Raw genomic sequence first — 11,944 nt, 5'->3', positions numbered from 1 at the left:
TCCCGTTGCGGAGCACAGGCTCCGGACGCGCAGGCCCAGCGGCCATGGCTCACGGGCCCAGCCGCTCCGCGGCACGTGGAATCTGACCAGACCGGGGCATGAACCCGTGTCCCCTGCATCGGCAGGCGGACTCCCAACCACTGCGCCACCAGGGAAGCCCTATTTTTTAAATGTGTACATAAACATGTAAGTGAAGACATTTTAAATTATGTCAACTGATTTGTAATTCATTCAGGAGTATCTATCAAGTATGTTAAAATGCACAGTATTTTCTGGGAACATTGAAGTTAGAGATGCTTGTGTTACTCTTATAAAATTTCTTTGGTTTTAAGTACTTATGGACTTAGAAAATACTCTCATTTGCTTTTAATTTTCTAAACAATTTCATGTTTATATAGGAAATATAATTTTAATAGTATTTTTTAAAATCTCTTGTCAATTAATTTGTTATGCCTATTAAATATGTAATTATATTTTTAAAAGAAAACCTTTCTGTTTATATCTAGGTACATAACTTTACCTTCTTCAACTTACCTGAAATTTCCAATGTCCAAATTTTGGATAAGTCCTTGAGTATTTGTAATCTTTATATCCTTGCTTTCAATAATTTTTTTAAATCAGAAAATACCTGTTATCTGAAGATCAAGTCGAAAAAAGCCATTCACTTCATTTTCAGGATTTATATTGAACATCAGAACCAAATTACTATCTTGCATCCAAAAATTAAGAAATTTCTAATGACACAGTCCGTGAAAATGTATAGACTTATGACAGTTGAGTTTCCCAAAGCAAATTAGTCTATTTCTGCTGTTGCTGTGGTTGAGTTCCTTCAACTCAGTGAGTTCTCTACGCCTAACAGCTGACTTTCCTGCAGTCCTGTTATGCTATTTGTGCACAGTCCTCATACCTGTGGAATTTAAATGTGAAATTAACTTAGCCTGTAATTTTATTTTACTTGAGCAGATTTTCTCTTCTTGATTTTGTGATTTTAACCTCTCTTGGATAGTTGGTAGTCTGCTCCATTTGTTAATATTACACTCTAAATTAATGTTGCCATATTATAATCATGACCATCATATAGAAAGCAATTAAAATTGTGAGGAAGAGATACCTCTACATAAGGGGAGGCTGTATGTTGTTAACCTGGGACAAAGCCCCTAACTGTCACCCACAAGCCTCGAGGGGCAGCAGTCATTATCTTAGCACATAAATTAGCATCTAGCGCCTGGCTCTCACACTTGTGGTTTCAGATACCGGTGGATTCAGTCGTCTCTCATGGGTATACTAAGGTATCAAACCAAAATTCCAATTTAAAATGGAAAACATAAGCATTATATGGAGTGGAGTACTCCCATGGACCATAGTGGTGCATTCTCTCCCCAGAGTCTAGACACATGGGAAGTCAAATGAATGCTAAGTTATTCAAATCTAATAAGAACTAATATCTCAAGGACAAGATTATCAAGGTCTGTATGACAAAAGCACTTTGTCTCTGTAGGCAAATGTGCATGGAAAAATAAGTAATAAATGTTGCTTGGAATCAGGGCTAGGAGAATTAGGTAAATCATATGGCTCTGGGCCATTGCACAGAGCTACCAAATGCAGTAGAGAAGGTTTTGCTAGTGGAAAGGGAACAACACAAGCCCCTCATCTATCTCCAGTTTAGACATGACTTTGCCAATGGGAAGAAATTCATGAAGTTTATTGCCCAAAGCTCATACTCTCCTGAACAAAGTTTGGATGATACTTTGAGTACTGACCTCTGTGACTCCTCTTTTAATATGATCTTATGGATGATTAATGGTCCTCTGCCTTCTCCAGGGATTGAGACACTATTTTTAATACATGTATACGTTTTGCATAGCCCTTTCTTGTTCCATTATGTTTCCATTTTATAGTTTAACATTAAGAGGACAATATTTTATTGCTATTTTCAGGTTTGGGGGAATATCTCATTCTGGTCTGCAAATATTGACAAGTATATATTTCTTAATGTCCTTTCCATAGACTTAATTGTAAAATTAGAAATGTTCAGCAGATATTTGGGTTCTGATATATTCAAATCATTAGAAAATGAGTTTTACAGATACAGAAAATGTATGTATATATATATGTAAAAAAATATATGTATATGTTATTAACCACAACTGCAACCAGAACATGATTAATTCTAAGTCCCATTCTATGTTCAAGAACACCTAGCAGATATTTTCTGCTGGGTTAAAAAGTGAATCAGCTATATCTGCAGCTAATTATATATTACTTCTAATTCTCTTCTTCCTCAGTACACCGTTTCCCCTCCTCCACAAATCCCAGTTGCTTGTTTTCTTGAAAAGCTGCCAAGAAACTGTGAACAAATTTAACGTCTGAATAACTGCTTGCTCTCTCAATGACCTTGAAAAATTACTTGCATCATTAAAAATTCATAGAAAAGAATTTTTTTGAGAAGACTGACATATGTAATCATAGTACCTCCTGTTATGCTACTGTACTAATACAGTCTTATGAACTTTAAAAATTATCTCAAAGACATTAACTTTGCTCTCATTACCCAATTATATCAAAAGTTTCTGATTTTTTTCAGAGAATAGCACTATTTTCTGCTAGAGAGTAAGAAAGGTAAAACAGAAGACTGATTGATTCTATAAATTTTTGTGGTATTTCACAATGACTGTTTCAAACAGTGACACAAAATTTCAAGTGAAGTATTTCGATCATTCTTTTCATTGAGGTGAGGCTTACATAGCATACAATTAACCATTTTAAACTGTACAATTCAGTGGCACTTAGTGCATTCACAGTGTGTCTCTCTAGTTTCAGAACTTTTTCATCCCTCTAGAAGAAGGCCTTGTAATCACTCTCCAGGCCTCTCTCCTCCCTTCCCTTGGCAACCACTAACGTGTTCCCTGTCTCTATGGATTTACCTATCCTGTATTTCAATGGTTCTAATTGTAAATATGTATAAATTTTAAAATCTGTTTATGCATTGATTTTATTCCCCATTTTTCTTGAGGAAAGAGATAGGGAGGAAAAGGATATAAAATCCTAAGAATAAGTTATGAAAATCTGACAAGATGGTAAAACGTCATCAGAAGAAGCCTTCTGATACCCCTTCCAGAGCGGGTACCACGCTGTGTTGTAATCATCTCCTTACTTGTCTGTTTCTCTTCTAGTCTGAAATCACTGAACTTTTTTCACTTTGGCTCTAGTGCTTGGTGCTGTGCTTTCATACATTTGAATGCTTGCTGTTTGCTGAAGGGGATGGGAGGTGTGAAGAGAAGAGGTAGAGCTCGTTGATAATATTTTGCACTAAGTTAATACGTAAATAATCATACTGGATCCCAATGCTTTTCTTTTTCTTTTCTTCTCTTTCTTTTCCTTTTTTTCTTTCATTTCTTTCTCTCCCTTGCGTGTGCATGCATGTGTGTGTGGTTTTGTTTCTGAGGTCTGTTTTCCAGAAGTTACTTTGAAGAATATAGACTTGGTTCCAAAATGTATTTATAGGATTAAAATTGGCCTTACCTTCATTTATCCAACATTTAGCTTTATTGGCATACCGGCAGTAATTATGATCATGTACATTACTGTCTAATATGTGACAGAGCATCAGTTATCTGGGCAACGCAGTCTAATATTGTTCTGTCTCTTTTCTTCCTTTAGGCGTTCTGTCCTCTTGGTACGGCCTTTGTCTTCCAACTCCAGCCCCATCCCCTTTGCCCAAAGCATTAATACTCAGTCTGGTGGGATCAGTCACTGAACACTAGATACTACATTGAAAGACACATAGTTAGAATAGTGCCTATGAAAAAGGGAGAAAAACTAGGTCTAAATCACTTCCTTCTGTATAATTTCCCTAACATATGATTTTTATTTTGCATGGGATAGTGGGAAACATGATCATTTAAAAACCCAGTGTCAATGCCATTCAGTTTCCTACAAGGCAGCTCTCTTTGGGTAGACAAATTGCCAACCATGGAGAACCGTGGATATCCTTTCAGCAGTGGCTAAGATGAGCATTTGCCTTTACCTTACCTTATTTTTCACTTCATGTTTGAGGATATTTCCACTAATGCTGGCAGATCTGTTTGTTGTGTCTGAAAAAAGTCAGTGGGATATAATAGCTTTTTCCATATTTCTTTAAACATCAGTGTCTATGAGCCCTCATTCTGTGTTGGTTTAGACAGACCGCTCCTTCACAGGTGGGGCTTTAGGAGTGTATCTTAATCTTCCGTTTCCAGGGTTCTGTGAAGATACATCTGATTTATGGGCAAGAATAGGTCATTGTTGATTTCACTGAATTCCTAAGGAAATTGTTTTCTGCTCATTTTGTCTTTCCTCTGGGTAACACATCACATTATCGTGTTTGGGGGTGTCTGCTTCTTGCTGCTCAGCACCATTAACATACATCTGGGCCACCCTTTGTGTGGAACTGTCCCCTGGTGAAACCCTCAGTGGTCTGGGATAGAGAAAGACTGCAATTTACAGAGTCCATTATCACCTCTGGACGTGTAGAATGATAATGGAAGTGACAGAGGTGCAGCTGAAAATTGGCTCTTAATATTTTATGTGCTCAAGCAAAGGATTAGAAATCTCATGCTGCTCTTTAGGGAAAATGAAGTATGTGGGATTTTTTTTTTTCTATTAGAAAGTTATATGCAAAAGGTTGACTGCAGGGTTTCAAAGAAAGTATTACAGCACATTCATTTTGTGTTAACCGATACTTCTCACTGGAGGTTTAGAGAGAAAAAAAAAAAAAACAACTTCTGCATGAAACATTAAAATATGGGAACAGAGTATATCCAACATTGAAGCAAAGTTTTAGAACTGACAATTCTAAAATAATGCACTATATACGTTACCACCTTGTTTTAACTGCTGTGTTATGTCTAAAACATCACAAATATTTGCCTAAAAAAGATTATCTTCAAATTTGGGGTTTTCGTTTCTCATTTTTCCCCCAACATATATTTCTTCTGACTTACAACTTAGGATAAAATTTCAAGAGCAATCATTGCCACATTGATTTTGAAAACAGAAATTCTATCAGAATTTTTAAGTGTTTAAAACATAAAAGATAGAAAATAAATACAGTTTCTGAAAGTCATATTAATAATTTAACATTTATCTTAGTATATTACAGTGCTTATAATAGCACTGAAGAGATGTTTGTTGAAATAATTCTGTCTTGAAAAATGTAGTTTCTGACTTGACTAAGATGAGACACAATACAGTGCCCTCTTCATAAGTGTTTTATTACTTGTCACCCATCTTATTTCAGACAAAACAAAAGTAGCAAGGTAATAGATTTTCTTAATAATAAAAGACTAAATATCATTGAAATTTAGCAAATGTTAAGTCCTGTCTGTATTTCCTTGATGGATGTTTATGATATCAAGGATTTCTAAGTTGTCTGCTTTACCAATAGAGTATACATTAGTGACATTACTATATCACTATTACCTGATGATTAATATGTCTAGATTTTACATTTTGAGGCATTTGGAGATGATGGAATAAGCCTGGTGGGGTTTTTCTTCAGTTGCTTTTCAGAAATGACAGCCTACTTTCTCTTGTGTGTTTCTGTCAGTGTTTCTTTTCTGGATATGAAGACCAGTTTACTCAACTGTGAGTAGGAAAAGTTTCAAGTTGCTATGGTGGATTCCAAGCCGTATTTAAATCAGCAATGCCTGCCTTTTGAATAAGGTCTCTGTAGATCAGTTTATTTAGATGTGTCATTTGATTTAGTTGCCACTGACAGGATCAATGTAACAAGACTCCAGATTGAGACTTAAGGAGAATTCTAAATACTACAAACACCCTATCAGTGATGCTGAACGAACTACTTGGATTATAAATTTCTCATATTTTCGACACAAATGAAGTCTTTATATTGTATGGAATCATTATTAGTTAATATCATTAAGTTTTATCACTACAAAGTTATTGAGCGTTATATGCCAAGCAAAATTTTAGGCACTCTTATATATATTCTCTATATGACATTAGTCTTTTGGGGCTTCCAAGTTTATGAGGGAAAAGATGGTTACCTTGGGCACTGTTAGCCTGAGAGCTAATCCAGTTCCCGGAAATTAATAAAAACTCAACAAATATTTGTTGAATGAGAAAAAGCATTACTTTAATGCTAGACATGATAGCAGGATAACTATGTAAACATTTTAAGGGGCAGTTTCATTAAAGATCTGGAGTTCTGGTATTGATGACAGGGCCGTGGTCCTCTCTTTGCTTTTGGGTACCTAAAATGTAAACAAATAGAATTCCAGACATAAAAACTTCTTCAACAAATTGGGGCTTAGTTGGTTTGCTATATAGCGGTGAGCCAGGTAGCAGTGGTCTTTCCTTTAGTTATCAGATACGGTTGCTCCCTCTGGGTCTTGCCAGGTCTAGAACGAAGTGTCAATATTTCAAGTGTCTTTTTTTCCTTTTTAAATAATTGAATCATACGATGAGAAAATATTCATCTCAAAAGAGTGTATCTGTTGCTGACAGCTTTTCTATGTAAAAATGTATTTCCCAGGTGTTATTACATTACCATAACTCTGTGTTAAAAATCTGCAGGCATTATTGGTAGTTGTAATTTATCAAAGGAAAATATGTAGAAAATTCCATTACTTCACACTTTCTCACACTACTGAACATTATGAACGCTTGTAACAGGGCTGCATCCATTGCCACCATTTTCTCTCAGCTCCACGCTGAGGCAGAGCTGCTTTGTGCACTGTACATCTGGTAAAACCAGGCCAGGAAAGCAGGATATGGAGACTTTTTTACAATCTATCTGTAAATTGCTTCATTGTGTGCCATCATTAGAATTTATTTTATCTATATATGTATGATATATATGTAAATTACATATATAGTCCGCAGATGAGGGAAGTAAGGCCCAGCTAGTCTGTATGGTTTGCCCCCGATAACGAGATTTTCAAATATTGCATGTGAGGCTAGAACCCTTGCTCAGAGCTCTTCCGCAGAAGCTATAGTACAGTGTCCAGAAATCAGGCTTAGGTGCCTTTTTTGAGTGAGAGGAGGTCTTGACCGTAGGAGAAGTCACACTCTAAACTGGACATTAGCTACAAAAGTGTGAGCAGGGAAGTGATTGTTTCCTCTACTGGCAAAGTCCTCCTTTTCACTTTCACTGATCGAAGCTGTATCCATCCTATAGGGTCAGCTCGCAAGCCCTTCTTCCTGGAAGAAGAGGCTTTTTCCTGCAGATTCCTTTTCCTCTTTTATAATATTCTTCAGAGGCTGCCTTGTGGTAACCTTTTTTATTTTCTATCATTGTGTCTCAATGAATCTACAGTTAGGCAGGCCTGAATTTTAATCTCAGATCTGCCACTTTAAATTAGCTGTGTGTCACTGGGCAAGTTGCTCAATTTTCTAGTGTAACTTTCCGTGTTTATAAATTAGGTCACCTGCCTGACAGTCGAGTTTTCAAGCTTAAAACATGTAAATAGCTTTGCAAAATGTGTGACACAGAGTAAGTGCTCAATAAATAGTAGCTATTGTTATTTTTGGCCTTTGTATCTCATTAGAGTTTAATTCAGATATTCATCTGTCTGTGAATCTAACACACTACTTGGATATTGGCTTTTTTAAAGAATATCTATCTAATCTCCAACTATTCAGCTGTTACTAGACAAACTAGATTCAGGTCTAAGCAAATGTTTCTAGATAAAATGTAATATTTTCAACATGCTATATAGGAACTCTTTTATCTTGATTCCATGGTTCAAGATACTATGAATATATTTTAAAATAATTTTTATATAGAGTTAATTCTTGATTGGGGTCAGAGAAAGAGATGAGCATAGATAATGTTAAGCCCCACCCAGTCTACTGAACTGTGCATAGGGAACGAGAGAGAAATGCAGCAAGGACCACCTGGTGAATGGATAGCCAAGATTCAGCAGTGGTGCCCGAGTCATACTCAGTCAAGAGACATATTTAATGCTCCACTATTTACAAACCAGAAAATGAACTGATTTTTAAATTGCGGTATCATTTACATAGAGTCAAAGTCCTCCTTTTTAGTTTACAGTTCTGTGAGATTTGACAAACACATTCAGTTATGCAACCATCAGTAGCCAACACAATCAAGATATACAACACTTATCACTGTCACTGAATCTGGAAATAGGCAGGCCTAAGTTTAATTCTTGGATCTGCCATTTTCAGGCTGCTGGTCATTGACTACTTCCCTCACATCCAAAATATGGCTTCATGTCCACTTTTTGCCAATCCCTTTCCTTACTCCCAGCTTCTGGCAGTACTTAGCTGTTTCCTGTCCCTATAGTTTTGCCTTTACCAGAATGTCATATAAATATAATCATATAGCAGCTTCTTTCTCTGGTTTCTTTCATTTAGCATCATTATTTGACATTCACCCAAATTTTTGTGTATGTCAGTAGTTAATTCCTTTCGTTCCTAAGTAGTGTTCCATTGTATGGATATATCATGGTTTGTTTATTCACTCAACAGTTGAAGGTTGCCTACAGTTTTTAGTAATTATGAGTAAAAACACTACAAGCATTTGTGGACAGGTTTAAGTTTTCATTTCTCTTGGGTAAATACCTAGAAGTGGATTGCTGGGTTACATGGTAAGTGTTTTGGACTATTTCTTAGAGTGATTTTTTTAAAAAATATAATGAAAGACATGTCATACTGATTTTTTAATTGAAAAATTATGGATTTACTCTGACTCATAATATTAAGCATCGTGTAAGATTTTCTTAAATAGTCATCATTTGAGCATCGCTTATTGAGTATTGAGTAATTATTATATGTAAGAGTTTGTATTATATGATCCTTCAGATCATCACCATATAGAGTGCTAATTTTCCCTGATTCAGGCAACTATGGATTCTCATCTTCTATTTTGTAGATTTTTTCCTTCTGTCTTTACAACTTGCTTTCAGTTTGCCCTCTGGCTACCTCTTGCTGCACTCTGCCCTTCTTATTTACTATGTTTTATCTATTGCTTAATAGTAAATTCGACTAAATAACTTGTTAAATTATTGGTTACTTAAGAACAGATAAGCTGTGAACAAGGGCCTGTCTCTTTTAGTCACTCTTAAGAAGACATGTGTCCTTTTTTCATTTTAAATACTTTTCATAAAATCTTCTTTTGTAAAAACCAACCTCTTTTTTGCAGGTTCTTTGTCATCTTCCAGAAACTTTATGTTCTTGATAAGTAACTCCTGGTGGTACTATCTTTTTTTTTTTTTTTTTTTTTTTTTTTTTTGTGGTAATGCGGGCCTCCCTCTGCTGCGGCCTCTCCCGTTGCGGAGCACAGGCTCCGGACGCGCAGGCCCAGCGGCCATGGCTCACGGGCCCAGCCGCTCCGCGGCATGTGGGATCCTCCCAGACCGGGGCGCGAACCCGGTTCCCCTGCATCGGCAGGCGGACGCGCAACCACTGCGCCACCAGGGAAGCCCCCTGGTGGTACTATCTTAATTGTAACATAAATTCACATCCCAATTGTACCCTCTCTTCCACTCCAGCAGTGAATACCCATCCTGCCCAAGGTTACTTAAGACTTACTTCCTTCCTCTTCAAGAATGTATCTGGATGACTCCATTGATCTTGATTTCTCTAACTCAGATTGTTTAGAAAACTCATCTACTGCTTTATTACAGACTCTGTTTTATAATAATTTTAGGCTTATCTTAGCAACCAAATTGCCAAAAACTTTCACATTCTTCTCTGAAATGCTTCCCTCTGCACTAGATATACCAACCAATTGTCAAACCAATAAATATTTATAGATATTATTATTGATTAGATAGTATAAAGCAACATTACTGAGAGCATTTTCTTACTGAATTTGCATACCTAATGTTCTGAGTCTGTCACAGGGTGCTATTAAAAAACAAACCCTACATTCTGGCTGTTGCTGTCACAAGGTGATAAAAAAAAGCCCTATCTGATTCCAGATGGAATGCAACAGACACCTAAGCCGTATTCAGCTACACCCGCCTCCCTTTTTCACCATTACTCACCTAAAAGAAAAAAAAAAAGAATCCATCCCTTTAACTAATGTGTCTAAGAAAAGAAAGAAGGGGGGACAGATGGAATTAAGGAGTAAAAAGTAAGAATGAAAATGATATATACTTATATGTAAGGAGGGAACAAATAAACCTTGCTTATTTAGTTTGCAAAGCATCCCCTGCAATTTGATACATATTTGATATATGAATTGTCTGTAAACTCTCTCCTTTGCAAAAATAGAAAAGCAAAAGGCAAATAATAATGAAAATAAGTTGAGTGAGGTGGCAGCTTTGTCATTTTGTTAAATTGGATTTGCTCTCTCCTTCTCTTCCGAAATGACCCAAGCACCCAAGGCTCGGCCTCCACCACTGTCAGTTTAGTTTCCTCCAACGTTATTAAACCCTGCCGTGAGAGTTCCATTATAAAAATTCTACTAAGAGGTGCTATTTATATGCTTCTTGGTACATTTCTAAATATATTTGAAGACTGAGTCTAATATTTCAGTTAATTTTTTAATGGAAACAAAATCTTGGATTTGCACAATGGTGATGATCCCCCTAAAACACATAAATATCAGAGCTAGACCAGAGGCACTGAGTACCAGTAGCCACTGGAAGAAAGAATTATTAATCCACTGCTCCAACCTGAGTACCATTCTCCTTAAACCTGTGGTACTTTTAATGTCCCCTTGGCTAATCGTACAGGTTCCTAAAGGACTTCACAAGGCAATCCATTCTTGCTGCCTATTGTCAGACAAGCAGGTATCCTCGTTTTATAAATGGGATTGCTGAGGCCCAAAGTTAACTTCCCAAGATCCTGTAGTGAATAAAGGAAGATGATGTTAATGAGAAGCAGGTATCCATCTAACCAGTGCTGTTTTCACTGTAAAAACCCCTGTTAACAAGGGTAACCCCAATTCTGTTGCTTGTCGTCCTTTTTCAATATAATGTATAAAGAAATTTTTGTGCTCTCAAACTTTCAGTAGACTATCAGTATATATGGAGATGTACTATTTTAATAGCTATCGCCATGATAAAAGACTAAGGAATTCATTCTGCAGTATTTAAAAAGGGTGATGGAGTCTTTTTTTTTAAGGTTATTTTTATTTACAAGTTTTGAAAAATGTACATTTTTTACATGGGTTACTCGTGCAAAGTTAGATTTAGAAGAGTGATAAATGCACAAAAGGTGGCAATGGAACATCAGACAAAACATTTACAAGCCTTGTCCCACACCGCTACTTAAAGATACTGTCTATCTAAAAATATACATATCAAAAGAAAGGTTGCAAGTAGTGACTGTAAGGTTCTTATAGTACTGAAAGGGAGGAAGAAACTAAAGCATGCAGCATTAACTGAGGATTTGAGTGGAAAATAGTTTGCCACAGATATGTTCCCTTCCTTGGGTTAATTAAAACTCTGCAAAAAACAAGGAGGGATTATAATTTGTTTATCTAAGGTAGCTCTGCTCCTTTAAAAAGATTAAAGGTTCTCCAACCTTCCCTAGCTTGAAAACTAATGATTGGCTCCAGTCCTCTGTTCCCACACCTCTTTAAAAAGTGAAAATCCAGAAGGCTTAGCTTGGATGTGTCCAGTGAATACCTTGCAAGGGGAGGATTTGTCAGTTATGATTGCTGCACTCCTTTGACTGAGTCCTTTAACATTCTCCGTCCTACCAGTAAAAAACAAAATTCATGTTGTTTAGTATCTTAGTATCGTAGCCTTTTTAGCTTCCATTGCTCTTTTAAACTAGATGTTTATATGGATTTGTTTCCCTGTTTTCTATAGGCCATATTCCAAAAATTCACTTCTAAATCCAACACAAATGAAGGACCAGCCAGGGAGAAATGCTTCAGCAATCATTCTGTTAAAAATAACATTCCGGGGCTTCCCTGGTGGCGCAGTGGTTGAGAGTCCGCCTGCCGATGCAGGGGACACGG

The 11,944-nt window shown here is 36.6% G+C and overlaps 1 protein-coding gene across 1 annotated transcript in view; it reads left to right on the top strand.

Annotated features, from left to right (window-relative positions):
* Positions 1 to 11,944, top strand: part of UNC5C (unc-5 netrin receptor C) — a 416,430-nt gene that overhangs the window by 88,076 nt on the left and 316,410 nt on the right. The window lies entirely within an intron of this gene.

Source organism: Physeter macrocephalus, chromosome 7 (genome assembly GCF_002837175.3).
Source record: "Physeter macrocephalus isolate SW-GA chromosome 7, ASM283717v5, whole genome shotgun sequence".
Classification (NCBI taxonomy): domain Eukaryota; kingdom Metazoa; phylum Chordata; class Mammalia; order Artiodactyla; family Physeteridae; genus Physeter; species Physeter macrocephalus.
The sequence above is the reverse complement of the archived record's forward strand: the minus strand, read 5'-3'. Positions and strand labels throughout refer to the sequence as shown.